Source organism: Schistocerca cancellata, chromosome 3 (genome assembly GCF_023864275.1).
Source record: "Schistocerca cancellata isolate TAMUIC-IGC-003103 chromosome 3, iqSchCanc2.1, whole genome shotgun sequence".
Lineage (NCBI taxonomy): Eukaryota > Metazoa > Arthropoda > Insecta > Orthoptera > Acrididae > Schistocerca > Schistocerca cancellata.
This window is the reverse complement of record NC_064628.1, coordinates 376094114-376107239: the sequence shown is the minus strand read 5'-3', so window position 1 is coordinate 376107239 and position 13126 is coordinate 376094114.

Sequence of the window (13126 nt, the reverse complement as noted above, 5' to 3'; positions counted from 1 at the left end):
TTAACGCCAAATTTCGCCGCACTATCCTAACGGACACGTTCACCGTACGTCACACATTGATTTCTGTAGTTATTTCACGCTAACGCCGCTGCTCTCGGTCGTTAAGTGATGGGTGTCGGCCACTGCGTTGTCCGTGGTGAGAGGTAATGCCTGAAATTTGGTATTCTCGGCACACTCTTGACAATGTCGATCTCGGAATATTGAATTCCCTAACGATTTACGAAACGGAATGTGCCATGCGTCTACCTCCAACTACCACTCCGCGTTCAATGTCTGTTAATTCATGTTCTGCGGCCATAATCACGTCAAAAATCTTTTCACATAAATCATCCGAGTGCAGATGACAGTTCCGTCAATGCGCTGCCCTTTTATAACTTGTGTACGTGATACTACCGCCATCTGTATACGTGCGTTTCGCTATCTCATGACTTTTGTCACTTCAAGTTACGATCGTGTTTCCGCTTGTTTGCTACTGCAGTGTCACCTGCTTTGAAGTTCGTTACATATTTGCTTTAGACGTGTGATTCTCAGTTGTCTTTCACCTGTTGTGTGAATATGAGCTTCTACTGTCGGTGCAACATGCATGATATTTTATCTAAATCTTGTTGTATCATCGTCATGCCAATGTACCACTTTCTTTATATTGCTGGAATGACGTATTACAACTAGACACTAAATATTGCACACATGATGGAGATTTATTGAGGTGAGTTTGCATAAGGCATGTTGTATGTATCCATATTGTGTAAATATATACCCCACCCTATCATATGTGACCTGATTATGCTTGTATTTTCGATCTACACTACTGGCCATTAAAATTGCTATAAAACGAAGATGACGTGCTACAGACGCGAAATTTAACCGACCGGAAGACGATGCTGTCATATGCAAATGATTAGCTTTTCAGAGCATTCACACAACGTTGGCGCCGGTTGCGACACCTACAACGTGCTGACATGAGGAAAGTTTCCAACCGATTTCTCATACACAAATAGCAGTTGACGGCGAGGCCTGGTGAAACGTTGTTGTGATGACTCGTGTAAGGAGGAGAAATGCGTACCATCACGTTTCCGACCTTGATAAAGGTTGGATTGTAGCCTATCGCCATTGCGGTTGATCGTATCGCGACATTGCTGCTTGCGTTGACCGAGATCCAATGACTGTTAGCAGAATATGGAATCGGTGGGTTCAAGAGGGTAATACGGAACGCCGTGCTGGATCCCAACGGCCTCGTATGACTAGCAGTCGACATGACAGGCATCTTATCCGCATGGCTGTAACGGATCGTGCAGAAACGTCTAGATCCCTGAGTCAACAGATGGGGATGTTTTCAAGACAACAACCATCTGCACGAACAGTTCGACGACGTTTGCAGCAGCATGGACTATCAGCTCGGAGACCGTGGCTGCCGTTCCCCTTGACGCTGCATCACAGACAGGATCGCCTGCGATGGTGTACTCAACAACGAACCTGGGTGCACAAATGGCAAAAGGTGATTTCCTCGGATGAATCCAGGATCTGTGTACAGCATCATGATGGTCGCATCCGTGTTTGGCGACGTCGCGGTGAACGCACATTGGAAGAGTGTATTCGTCATCGCCATACTGGCATATCACCCGGCCATTGGTTACACGTCTCGGTCACCACCTGTTCGCATTGAGGGCACTTTGAACAGTGGACGTTACATTTCAGATGTGTTACGACCTGTGGCTCTACCCTTCATTCGATCCCTGCGAAACCCTACATTTCAGCAGGATAATGCACGACCGCATGTTGCAGGTCCTGTACGGGCCTTTCTGGCTACAGAAAATGTTCGACTGCTGCCCTGGCCAGCACATTCTCCAGATCTCTCCCCAATTGAAATCGTCTGGTCAATGGTGGCTGAGCAATGGGCTCGTCACAATACACCAGTCACTACTCTTGATGAACTGTGATATCGTGTTGAAGCTGCATGGGCAACTGTACCTGTACACGCCATCGAAGCTCTGTTTGACTCAATGCCCAGGCGTATCAAGGCCATTATTACGGCCAGAGGTGGTTGTTCTGGGTACTGATTTCTCAGGATCTATGCACCCAAATTGCGTGAAATTGTAATCCCATGTCAGTTCTAATATAATATATTTGTCCAATGAATACCTGTTTATCATCTGCATTTCTTCTTGGTGTAAAAATTTTAATGGCCAGTAGTATATTTACTCTACAGATCCTACGATATCAACTTGGATCTGCCCAAACCAATCATCATAAATACAATTGTATTTAGTGATCTTGGCTGTTGAAATTTTTACATCTGTATTTAATACTGCTCTCGATCGCCCCCGTACTTGAGTGACTTCAAGCACGAATAATTTATGGGTAACGCTATTCTCACACCTATAGAAGTTGAGCAATCACAAGTTGAGCAATCGAAAGATCCCGTTATTGAAGAAGGGAAGGAATCCAATCGACTGGAAATATCATAAGGTTTTCATAAAATAGCGTAATCTATTAGTCTCGTTGTCAGCAGTCGAAAATAAGTCTCAAGGAACCCTCTGGTAGGGAAATGTCAGTAGCGGCATAAGAGATGAAGCGCTAAAATTAGAACGTTGCCAGAGACGGGGAAGACGCCACGTTTTTTTATCTGCTGAGAGATTAAACGCCCACCCGCGGCGCCAGCCTAGACCGGCAGCGTATGCGGGGCTGTGAGGAGTGCGGAATAAGAAGCAGCGTAACCTAGCAGCGACTGAACTTGGCTCGGGATTCATATTTCATAAAATTGCTCCTCGGACATGCTGGTTTTTTTCTGCTATGTCTGACTCGGAACGTAAAATTATAAAGCGTTCCGAGAAGTACGCTGTGGTATAACAGAACTTCGCGAAATTGTTTCCTCTAGGGAAAGTAAGCAGGCTTACGGTGACGTGAATTCCATACGCAGAAATTGGCGAGGAAGCCACTTCCCACTTACCGAAGAAGCAAACACTCCATTTCCCAGTTTACAAAATCGGTTTACCGTTCTCAAAGGTATTCCACCGCAATCTGTAGGATTCAAACAATTGCCCGAGTTCATTAGTAAACCGTTTCCTTCCGTCTGGAGGCTTATAGACTCCGGCAAAAAGACCACCCTTATTTCAAAAAGTAGTTATAAGCAGACAAACAAAGATACAGAGAAAATACTTGTATTTTTGAGCAACAAATAGTGCAGTTTTACATTACCTGGTTTTAAAATTTATGTCCGGTAAATGGCGTCCTCCACTGTTGATAAACTGTGAAACCTTTCCCACAAGTTTTCGATAGTTCTTCGTGTTATTTCCGGTTAAATGGCAGCCATTTCCTGAGTGACTGCGACCTCAAGTGCTTGCGCGGTTTTGGGGCGACGTTTGTGCACTTGAGCAATTGTGGGGCGACGTTTGTGCACTTGAGCATTTACGTGATCCTAAAGAAGAAAAAAAACCCAAGGTGATAAATCGGGTGACTTTGGGAGCCAGGCGATGTCTTCTCGCGCAGAGAGAAAATGTCTAGGAAACAAATCCATCAAAATTTTTAGAGAATACTGAGAAGTGCGAGTTGTGACGCCATCCTGTTGAAACCATACTTCTCCCTCTTCATGGTTACCAACAAGCTGGTTTAGCTTAGGTTGGAGGAAGATCACTACCTGAATTAACCGTTCGTGTTGCGTCATCTTCTTCGAAAAAATACGGATCTCAGCTCCAAATTCAACAACGCCGAACCAAACTGTATCACGATGGCTGTGAAGTGGTCGTTGGTGAAGTCTCTGAGGGTTTTCAGTTGCCCAGCAGCGAAACTTTTTGCAAGTGGAAATTGCCCTCATCCGAAGAAATCAAAACAGCGCAAGGGGGATGTTGTGAAGAATTTTCACATCATCACCACCTACGTAATAGCCGGATGTCCGCCTTTGGCATGGGTAACAGCAATGAGGCCTTGGTATGTCTCTGGAGGGACTTGACACCACAACTGTACACACGAGTCACCTGATTGTCGTAAATACGGGGAGGGGGACGACGAGCTCTGACGCCACGTCCAATCACATCGCAGGTCTGTTCGATCGTGTCCAGATCTGCGGAGTTGGAGGGCCAGCAGATCAATTGGATCTCGCGACTGTGTTTCTCGAATCATTCCATCACACTCCTGACCTTTTAATGGCTCTGAGCACTATGCGACTTAACTTCTAAGGCCATCAGTCGCCTAGAACTTAGAACTAATTAAACGTAACTAACCTAAGGACATCACACACATCCATGTCCGAAGCAGGATTTGAACCTGCGACCGTAGCGGTCTCTCGGCTCCAGACTGTAGCGCCTAGAACCGCACGACCACTCTGGCCTTTTGATACGGCGCTTATCTTGATGAAAAATGACTCTATCGGCGGGAAACATGATGGTCATGAACGAGTGTAGGTGGTCTGCAACCAGTGTACGATACTCCTTGGTGATCATGGTGCCTTGCACGAGCTCCACTGGACCCATGGATGCCCACGCGAATGTTCCGCAGAGCATAACGGTGCCGCCGCTAGATTGTCTCCGTCCCGCAGTACAGGTGTGAAGGAGCTATTAATCAGGAACACGATGCTTTCGCGTCCTCCCATCGGCACGATGGAGAGCGTATCGGGCTTCATTAGATCATGTAGCGCTCTGCCACTGCGCCAACGTCCAGTGTCGATGGTCACGAGCACATTCTAGTCGTAGTGCCGATGTCGTGGGGTTTTGGCACATGCGGCTGCCGAGGACCAGGGTTAGGAGTGTCCGTTGTAGTGTATGTTCAGACACACTTGTATTTTGCCCAACATTAAAGTCTGATGTTAGTTCCGCCACAGTTCGCTACCTGTCCAGTCTGGCCAGCCTACGACGTCTCATCTGTAATGAGGGGTGGCCGCGCAATACCACGACGTGGGGACATGTTTTCACTTTGGTTTTGCCACGTATTGAAGACAGTCACCACAGCACTCCTCGCACACGCAACAGGCCACGCAGCTTCCGAATCTCCGAATCGTGCCGAGCCTCTGGGCGATCACAGCCTGCGCTCGTCACACTCGTAGATCTCGCGCCTTCCATGTTCTACATCCGGATAGCACGCTCACTGATACTACATGCAACGTGGGTGTGTCTGACTAGCAGTCATTCCTCTCGAGGTGACATTACTATCGCCTGGGTGAGTTTGTATCGATAGCAGGTCGGTGATCAGAATGTTTTGACTGATCACTATACTTCTCTGCGAGTTTCAGACTCTCTCTCACTTAATTCTTGAGTAACGATCATTTTTTGTGGGTGCATGTGATGGTCCCTGTGCAGGATTCTTTTTACACTCCTGTCAGACAATCCCAGGGCAGCTGCATACTTAAGTGCTGAATGCTTTGCTGGGTGGACGCTATCACGCACGCCACGTCTTCCGGCGGTGTTAGAGTCTGAGATCGGCCAGTAGGTTTTCTTTCCAACGCAGAACATGCCGTTCTTAAGTTTGATGCCGAAACTTGAAGAGCTTCTTTTTCTGTCAGGAGCAGAATCGCGTCGGCCAATTTCGAACGGAATGCGAAATGCTCGTTGATAGTACCACAGAGATGCCATTACGATTATAGTCCTCCACAACAAACGTATGATGTTCGTCTATCCCAGCCACAGCGCCTGGTGAAAATGGCAGGTATATCGCTATCGATCAGTACCCCCACCACATCAGTATCCCCACCACAACCGACAAAGCAGCTTTCCAAATTCGGGGTCTTTTTGCCGTACCCTGTATAACATTACGCTGAATCATCTCTCACATCCCGATAGTTTCTTAGCGTTTTGAATTGTGGGTTTGCTCATGACTAAAACATTTTCGAATCAGTACTATCAGTGCGTAAAACAAACCAACAATTCTCTCGGCGTAAAGTTCTACTTCTATTATTCTGATCGACAGTACATTCTCAAATAAATATTACACTGTCCGACAAAAAAAGTGAGGCACCCACAAGATGTGGTCGGATGACAATATACTTCGTACACGTACGCATTATCGACAGGTATATAAATGACTGGAGTTGCGTATCTGTTTGACAGGCACAACGGCCAGCAGAGTGCTCTAGTATTGTTCGTGTACACTGTTGCTACCAGCCCTGGCAGGGTATATAAGTGGCATGAACAGCATCAGATGTTGAGTGATAACTGAAGGATACAGAAAAACTGCGCCCTTGTGTGAGAGAGCGTTATCAGCACCTGACAGTTGAGAGGGTCCTCATTGTTGGTCTCCATTTCGCGGGCTGGTTAAATTGTGCAATATCCAGATATGTGGGGCATTCGGATGATAGTGACCCGATGTTGGACACTATAAAGGAGGTACGCCCTATTGTTAACTAAGACCCAAACCTCCAGAAGTCAGACACTCAGATCGGTACCAAGCAGAGTATCAACCAAAACTCCGTTTTATTTCGTACTATGTGCTGTCGTCCCGCGGAACGGGTCTAAACGGTAATTACAACTAACACCAGAACTACAGAGCACAGGAAAAACAAAGCTGTGAGGAATTAATACACTATGTGATCAAAATATCCAGACACCGCCAAAAACATACATTTTTCATATTAGGTGCATTGTGCTGCCACCTACTGCCAGGTACTCCATACCAGCGACCTCAGTAGTCATTAGATATCGTGAGAGAGCAAAATGGGGCGCTCCGCGGAACTCACGGACTTCGAACGTGGTCATATTGGGTGTTATCTGTGTCATACGTCTGTACGCGAGATTTCCACACTCCCAAACATCTCTAGGTCCACTGTTTCCGATATGATAGTGAAGTGAAAACGTGAAGCGACACGTACGGAACAAAAGAGTACACGCCGACCTCGTCTGTTGACTGAGAGACCGCCGAAAGTTGAAGAGGGTCGTAATGTGTAATATGCAGACATCTATCCAGACCATCACACAGGAATTCCAAACTGCATCAGGATCCACTGCAAGTACCATGACAGATAGGCAGGAGGTGAGAAAACTTGGATTTCGTGGTCGGGTGGCTGCTCACAAGCCACCCATCACTCCGGTAAAAGCCAAACGATGCCTCCCTTGGTGTAAGGAGTGTAAACACTGGACGGTTGAACAGTGGAAAAACGTTGTGTGGAGTGACGAATCACGGTACACAATGTGGCGATCCGATGGCAGGGTGTGGGCGTGGTGAATGCCCGGTGAACATCATCTGCCAGCTTGTGTAGTGCCAACAGTAAAATTCGGTGTCGGTGGTGTTATGGTGTGGTCATGTTTCTCATGGAGTGGGCTTGTACCCGTTGTTGTTCTGCGTGGCACTATCACAGCACGGGGTTAAATTGATATTTTAAGCACCTTCTTGCTTCCCACTGTTGAAGAGCAATTCGGGGATGGCGATTGCATCGTTCAACACGATCGAGCACCTGTTCGTAATGCACGGCCTGTGGCGGAGTGATTACACGACAATAACATCCCTGTAATGGATTGCCCTGCACGGAGTCCAGACCTGAATCCTATAGAACACCTTTTGGATGTTTTGGAACGCCGACTTCTCCTCAATGCAGTACTCCGTGAAGAATGCACTGCCACTCTCCTAGAAACCTTCCAGTACCTGATTGAACATATATGCCTGCGATAGTGGAAGCTGTCTTCAAGGCTAAGGGTGGGCCAACGCCCTGCTGAATTCCAGCATTACCGATGGCGGGCGCCACGAACTTTTAAGTCATTTTCAGCCAGGTGTCCGGATACTTTTGATCACATAGTGTCGTATGTGTAACTTCCACTGCGAAGTTGGTAGAGCGTTAGCTCCTCGTATGAAAGGTCCTGAGTTTAAACTCCGATGAAGACAGTTGTTTTATTGTATTATGCGTGAATGTTTTATGTGGGACTATGAATACATCGGCATGTGCGTTTCAATTGTTTCTTCATTCTAGTGTTCCGACTGTTTACGTTTATTCTGTGAAACTATAAATGCACTAGCTGCTTCATCACGAATGGTGTCTTTTATGTCGCACATGTCAGATACACCACAGCTATCCGTATAAATGTATTCTATAGGTTTGCTACTTTCAAATTAACGAAAGAAAAGCAGACTGTCCAAAGGAACAATGCTACAAACTCCGAAAAGTCATTGTACATGTCAGGAAAAATGTTCTTCCATATAACAGTTCCTCACGTAAACAGATAAAACATAAACATGTTGCAATCACTGTGGTTTGAACGCAGGCCCTTCGGTACGTGAACTCACACTTTACCAACTAACCCACGCGAGATCTACGAAGCTATGACACGGAGATACGCTTTTTCTGTACTCCGTAGTTCTGGCGTTACTTTTAATTATCGTTTAAGCATCTTCTACGGGACTACAGCACACAGCACGAACTAAATCGGTGTTTTGGTTGATAATCGACATATAACGTTTGGTACCGATCCGGACGTCTGACATCTGGAGGTTCGGATGTAAGCAAATCTTAACCCCTTCACAACTCCTCCTGCCATCTGAGAATACGTAATGTACTCGCTGTAGCTTTCTGTGTGATCCCGCACCGTTCGTCGGACACTGGCAGCAGCCGCAGTAGGGAATTACCGTCCCACGCGTAGGCTGCCTTTAGCACCACGAGGCGAAACGGCTGCGTCTGGAGTGCCGCCGTGACACGGAAGCATGGAGTTCTGACGAGTAGCGTCGCACTGTGTTCAGCGGTGAATTTCAGTTCTGTAACACTTCTGTCACTAAATGTAACTGGGTTTTCTCTTTTGATGCTAGTCAATTGTCAGGATGAGCATTACTGCAAAGGGCATTTGATTCTAAAGCATTATGTCAGGGTGAAAATACTAAATAAATTAATTTTTCTCTCTTAACAACATGTGGGCAGGGTGGGTTCTTCCTTGGCTCGGGTATGAGGCAGAATGAAACAGCATTTTTACATAACTTTTATTGAAAGTTTTGTACAACTGTTTCCTTACTCGATTGTTCTGGCTGGGAGTGCGGCAGCTGTGTCGTTTGCAGAGCCTGTGTATGATGTAGTCTCTTGTTGCATGACGGTCTTCAGCACCGAAACTGACTGAAAACTACTGCTACTCCTCTTGTCGGGCCCACTGCGTCTCGCGTATTTATTCACTTCAGTTCGCTTTGTCGGCCGCTGTGGCCGAGTGGTTCTAGGCGCTTCAGTCCGGAACCACGCGGCTGCTGCGGTCGCAGGTTCGAATCCTGCCTCGGGCATAGATGTGTGTAATGTCATTAGCTTAGTTAGATTTAAGTAGTTCTAAGTCTAGGGGACTGATGACCTCAGATATTAAGTCCCATAGTGCTTACAGCCATTTTTTTAAATTGAATTCAGCTGTAACACTGTATCTAAATGGAAATGATGGATTAAATGTAGGTGCACACATATAAAATGTGTCGAGAAAAACGAAAATGGAAACGGGGGTATAAAATTTTTTGGCAACAGTAAAGTGTTTTCTAATGAAGTTCAGAACGAATTAGATAACAATATTCTTATATTTGAACAGATGATGCTCGGTTTAGGCATGTTTGACTCCCACATTCGACATTACAGAACGAAACGGATTGTCCCATGATTTCAATGCAGAAGAAGCCGTGGCAGAAGATGGACAGAAGATATCCATCCAAGAAATATCACCGAATCTGAGGAAAATGATGTAAGCTCAAAACAAAACTTCCAGGGCTTAGCCAAATAGCCGGTTGAACTGAGGAGCAGTGAAAAAGAAACTACAGCTCCACCTGAGAAAAGCAAATGTTTTGGAAACTATGCAGGGAAGCCACCACAGCCTTTCGTAAAATAGAGGAATTTCTAGTTGTTGTGCGCAAAAGACAGATTGAGAAAATATTATCAGATACTGAAATACAAAATGTGGATTAATGAAAAGTTTCGAAGAGTAGGGGAAAGCAGCGAAGAAGTTATATTGCTGTATCTGCAAATACTGATGTAAGAACTAAAATATGGAACATTTTCTAGGACTGAAAATAGTACATACCTGCAAGATCAGGAACGTAGTTTATAAGTGTAAAATTTACGTACCCGCTGGTACGAATTGGGAAAACAGCTTCCTAATTTTTACCACTTGTAGATGTTTAGAAAACTAAGTGCAGTTCGTTTATTTTTCTCTAAATTTATGTTCTTTAAATCAGATACCATGAACAATGTCCCACAATTGCGGATGGCATTGTTTAAATAATTGTTACTTACTGTTTAGGCTATAATAAATAAAATCTCAAAAGTGGAACAATTTAGGCAACTCACCACTTCTCTTCTGTTGAGAACACCCATCAGAGTACCGATTCTCGAAGAATGGTGCTAAAGAACAATCATTTCGAGGGAGATATCTGCAGCCAAGAAGCAGATCTTTTTTGGCTAAATGAATTTGTCACTAGAAATGGACTCATACGGTTCTCTTCTGGCCCCTCCAACAGCAAAATTTACACCTGTTATCAAGAAGTTAACACTACGCGAAGAGGACTTGCCAAAGTGACGGCAGGTTGCACCCAGTAAGCTGAACGCCTGAAGTAGTTGGCATCACCAGCCGCGCCCCAGCACCGGCGGACTGTGTAGTTACGTGTTTCTGTGACGCCGTCTCCCTGCGGTTGTTTGCATAATGCGGCGATTATACGAACAGGGCGCACGAGCTCGTCGTTCGCTGTATGCAGTCGCCGGCGTCTGGGATTCCCGCCAGTGCAGCAGGCGAGTCACTGCTGGATGGAACGAGCAACGCGAGGGTTGCTTACCTGGGGGATCCGGCACGCCCCAGCAGATCTTCCTGCTTCCCAGATGTTATCTCGAATTAACTGCGTGTATGCTATCAGACAGGGAGGTGGTCTCTACTGTAATAGGACACGCCGCGTTTGTGTGCCTAAAAGGCGTCGGGCCTGGGAGCTACTAAAACAGTCTGAGGGAATTCACGAGCAACGTAGCTCACAAAATTCTGATGACTACAGTCTTCAGTCTGCGCAGGGTTAACAGAGAAGACAGGCGAGATTCAAACAAGAACAGCACCTTTTGTCATAAGATTACTCGATAAACGAGTAAGTCTTCGGCTGATAGGCAACCAACTGTAGTGCAGACGTTTCAAGAGAAGTGCTGAGCGTAACAGAGAAACTTTATCATCATCAGAATGAAGGATTATGGTATGGATCGTCTTCGATTACTTGGTCTTCAGCGTTTTTCCTTTGTCCTACCGGTCTTCCTTCTTCCTTGTTTTGTTTTCTCATTCGATCAGTGACGTTGCTGTTTTGATTTCTTGCGTTTTTCTTACGTGGTCTTTCCATTTGTTGCTTTACTTCCCTATTTCTTGATTGCGATTAAGTATGTTTGATTCTTTGCCAATACCTTAATTCCTTTTCCTACTATATAATCTATAACCAACTACTGCTCTCAGGAATACCATCTCTTCACTTTCTATCTGGTTAGCAAGTGTCCAACTTTCACGTCTGAGCCGTGGTAAAAATTACTGTTTTGAAGAGCGCGCAGCAGCACGTAGTGTGAAGCAGTCGCCCCCCGTTTCTGGCGGTGGCTCCGCTGTGGCAATGGCAGCTTTGGTGTCTCCCTCTGGTGGGAAAGGGGAAAGGTTGCCTGTTCACGTGCATTTAAGGGGCGCTATGAGCTCGCCAGTCGGTCGATCTGGGCCAGTCTCTCGTTCCCAGCTTGCTAGTCTGTCTCTCGTCCGCATTTGTTAGGCAGTTAGTGTCTGTCTGTCGCTCGGATCAACCTTTAAAGCCGGCAAAAAGAGTCTTTCCACTCTGCCAGTAAGAGAACTCAGCGAGTGGTCGCCCGGTCGGGGCTTAGTTCCTGCATCTGAGCCTGCGCGTTAGGCCGCCAGTCTGCTCAGGCAATGGTCATTGGCGGTTGGATCGATCGGCTGGTCGGTCGCGCACTGAGGCACAAGATGACTTGTCCGTCTTGAGCGTCAGCGCATGTGAGGTCGCCACGTGAGTCCAGTGGGCCACCGCGTATAGCGAGGGGTCGTGACTTCGCGGTCGACACGAGAGCAACAGGAGTCAACCCACGACATCGGTCTGACCAGTGCGAGCTGTCACGCCGTGAGAAGGGAGATCGGCGTGCCTTCCGGCGTCCGTTGGAGCGGCTGGCAGCGGACGGTTCGGGAGAGCGATTTGGGGGTGCTGCACCAGGTCTTCTCGAGAAATCGCAGTTTATTAGAAGTTAAGTGATTGGTGATATGTTGTTTGATTTACTCTTGTTAAATTCTACTTGTTTTCTTGGTAAGGTCACCAGCCGTTTTGCTTTGGACTCGTCCCACTATTCTTCTCCGTTTGCCCACCCGCGGGAAGATGGTTGTTTATAAATTGGGTGGTCTGTTTTTCCTTTGTGGAGTAGGAGCGGGTTAGAGCAACCTGCGGTTCGGTACTCTCCCTATCAATCTACCGTACTTTAGTAGCTGCCTCTGTCATGTTTGTCGGATTTGGTGTGTTAACGAATTTATTGCAAATATGTTTTGATCTATGGAAACTTTGATATTATTGCCTATGATCTTGAGAGGCGGTATCTGTGTACTGTAGAGCGACTTAACTATTGTTTGGCCAACCTTGTAGAATATTGTATAAGATTGCATTTCATGGGCTTTTATTTAAATGAGCATTTTAGTATATAAACTTGCCACCCTTTCACCGTAAGACTTTTCTTAGAAGTTAAAATCAAGTTGCACCTTCGGTGGCAAGGTTAATATTTTAATTGTTAGTGTTTTGTACCATTTCCATCCCTCCTATAGGGGGTGCATAGTTTGTGTGCTTGTGTAAATTGTTAAAACTCTTAGTTTAAAGTTGTCTGGTGTGTTGCAGATTTGCACCAGTGTAGTCTTTCAGAGGCTGTTGTGAGAGGTCGTAACTACGGCTGTGTCAAAAGGGAGCGGCAAGGTTCTCTGCCCGAAAGCTCATACAGTCAAAACTTGTTTCTTTCTGCCTCTGAATAAATTGTGTGGTGTCACCGCCAGACACCACACTTGCTAGGTGGTAGCCTTTAAATCGGCCGCGGTCCGTTAGTATACGTCGGACCCGCTTGTCGCCACTATCAGTGATTGCAGACCGAGCGCCGCCACACGGCAGGTCTAGAGTCACTTCCTAGCACTCGCCCCAGTTGTACAGCCGACTTTGCTAGCGATGGTTCACTGACAAATTACGCTCTCAATTGCCGAGACGATAGTTA